Source organism: Elephantulus edwardii, unplaced genomic scaffold (genome assembly GCF_000299155.1).
Source record: "Elephantulus edwardii isolate Elephantulus edwardi_28Jun2011 unplaced genomic scaffold, EleEdw1.0 scaffold00067, whole genome shotgun sequence".
Lineage (NCBI taxonomy): Eukaryota > Metazoa > Chordata > Mammalia > Macroscelidea > Macroscelididae > Elephantulus > Elephantulus edwardii.
Window position 1 is genome coordinate 5669210 of NW_006399817.1, and position 3049 is coordinate 5672258.

The 3049-nt window shown below is 45.4% G+C and overlaps 1 pseudogene; it reads left to right on the forward strand.

Moving 5' to 3' along the window:
- Positions 1–3049, forward strand: part of LOC102851272 — a 36767-nt pseudogene that overhangs the window by 32990 nt on the left and 728 nt on the right.

Sequence of the window (3049 nt, forward strand, 5' to 3'; positions counted from 1 at the left end):
GTCCTGGTTGTTAAAATAACTGTAAATAAAATAATTTAAGGGGAGCTCTGGTGGCCTAGTGGCAAGAAGCTGCACTGCAATCCCAGAGGCACACGGTTCGAATCCACCAGATGCTCTGCCGAGGAAGGAGGGGCAATCTCCTCCTGTATCAGTCAGATCTGATTTGACGGTACACACACAAATAATAAAAAAATTTAAAAAAAAGAAGGAATAATTAAAAAAAAAAAAAAGATTGGCTTTCCTGATTATCTTCCTGCCTTGTTGGATGTACCTACGAGTTTCCTGTGCTGGTTCTTCATCTTTTCCTGGAACTGTGGATGTCGAAATACTGCTAGGTCCACTCCTTGATACTCTCTTCTGCTTACCTTTTCCTCCTGACTGAGCAATATTGAGACTGCCCATATGTCTTCATCAGAAAGACTGATGGATTAAATCACTTGCCATTCAGTTAATAGTACAATAGGGAATAAGCCACATTACTAGGATTTAGATAGATAGGGACATATTTAGCTCAAGGAAATGGTTCACAGTGGCAGTAACAGAGGTGGTAGAGATCCAGAGACCAACATGAGACAGTTGAACTGTGACTCTCACAGCAAGGAGACAGATCTGAGGGAGTTGGCCGAAGTTTACTGGAGGATGTGGATGGGTGTCAAATGGAAGTGGCTATGCCATAATTGGCGGGACTCACAGAGGTTTGTAACACTAGCCTAGAGCCACCAAGCTGAAGGTAAGAGGGCCCGAGAGCACACCTGAGAAGTCCTGACTGAAGAATTGTATCGTATTTCCTACCTGAATTGTAACCTGTACCATAGTCAAGAGTAGTACCTGTGAGTTCTGTGTGGTCATTGCAGCAGATTAGAAACCTCCACAGTGAGAGGCCTGGATGGACAGTTGTCACTAGTTGATAGAGGAAGGTGCAGGGGCATGGAACCGTGTCTGACTCCACAGGAATCAGCTTTATATTGTAGGTGTTGCTGATGGGGATGGTTCCCCCTTATGACGTTAGTTGAGGTCAGATGCTCTCACCTCCTTGTTGACCACACTCTTAGTACAGCATATAACCTCCACCATTACAGAATCAATCCAGAAACTTCTGAAGAAGTTTTTGTTTCAATCTCAGGGTCTGGAACGTTCTTTCAGCTAGAAGTCTATATGACTCTGAGCTGAATGAGCCCCTGGACTTTTTAAAAAAAGACACTCTGGGAACATAAACCTTTTTTCTTCATAAATCATACAGCTCTTGCTCATAGAATCATGTTTGATGAGAAATGATTATGCCACTTGTACATGCCCTTTTCAAATTTCCTGATGCAAATGCAAGACTAATTTAATATATTCCTTGACATTTGCATTTAGGCCCAAATTATTCATTGCTGAGCACCTCTTTTGCTTTCTTCAGTGTTGCTACTCTTACTGGTATTGGTTACAGCATTTTCTTGTTTGCTTTCTTGATCTCATACTAATTGCTTCCTGATTTGAGCTGTTTGGCAGCAGGGTAGCAAAGGGTGCTACTGTGAGCCTGAGATGAGTCCATCAGGAGAGTTTAGTTAGATGTGTCCATGCCCTGCTGGCAGGTACAGGAATAGCTCTAGAAATTCATCTACAGAAAGACTGTGGAGCCTCCTGGGAGAGACTTTCTTTCAAGAAAGAAGGAAGTCCGTAAATCAGGACGAGACTCGTGGCTTGGGGAATTGTAGTCCCTAGAGGAGAAAGGCAGTTAAAAGTAGAGCAGCATCTGAGCCTGCGCCCTGTCCTTCACTCAAGTTTGTGGAGAGAGTTGAAGTAGCGCTGTTTGACTAGATGCTTGCCACACATTTCTGAGCTCACAGCTTCCCAATACACGTGTGCCTGAGTTCTGGTCAAAGGCAGGTGTAGAAGTCACCTACACCACTCTAGGCCGAGTCTATAAAACTTCCTGTGTGAGTTGGGTTGTGAATGACCCAGTGAGGACTCTTGGGTGCTGTGGAATGAACAAACACTAGGTGGAAAGAGGCAGGTATTCCAATGACTGGAAGGACTTGAGCACCGATATCACCTCACCTTGACTGTGCTGTACTCACCACCATTGAGTTAATTCTGGCTTATAGTAATCTTGTAGGTCAGAGTAGAACTTCCCCCAGAGAGCTCTGGTGGCTTAGAGGCAAGAAGCTGTGCTGCAATCCCAAAGCCTCATGGTTCAAATACACCAGGTGCTCTTCTAGAGAAGGAGGGCAATGTCCTCTGTGCCAGTCAGATCCGATTAGACAGCACACAACAATAACAACAGAAAAGAATAGAACTGCTTCAGTACTGTAAATCTTTATAGAAGCAGACCTCGTAAAGTAGTAGGTAGATTTGAACCACCAATCTTCTGTTTAGTGAGTGAATGCTTTAATTGTCAAATCAACAAAGGCGAAAAAGAGAACTTTCACTCTCTAATGTGACTGGAATTTTAAAGTTCGTTATTACAGCAGTTAGGTTGCCCTTACTGATTTGTTTTGTAAAAATGGAAAGCTGTTCATTGCAAATACTTCATTTGACCTTGAGGAACTGGCTGCATAGCATTGCTATTCTTCGAATAGCTTGTAACATAAAAAGGAAAGCGATACCATCTTTCTCATTTGTCATTGTATTGCATAGCTTTGACATGAGACTAGCACTAAAATATGAGGTGGCATTGACTTATGGGAGGCACAGAAAGAAGAAACAGTTTTTGAAAGGAGAGTTAGCCAAGAGGCCTGACAGTCCAGTGGTACCAAGTGGCAGGATGACAGCTTCGAGTGGACAGAGTGGTACTGGTTCCAAGGAGAAGCTGTGAAGTCAATTTTGTGGCCTGCGCCGCCTCCCCCTCCTCCGGCTCTGCCTCAGCTCGTTCGCCGCGCGTCTCGCACTCGGAGAGCAACAGCTGCAGCAGCGAGGACAGCCTGTGCAGCGCCAGGCCGGGCACGCCAGCGGCAGCCAGAGAGGACGCCAGGGCGCGCGCCGCAGTCAGCCACCTTCAGCCTCCGCGGCATCTGCTGACCCGCCACCATGGCCCGGGGAAAAGCCAAGGAAGAAGGAAGCTGGA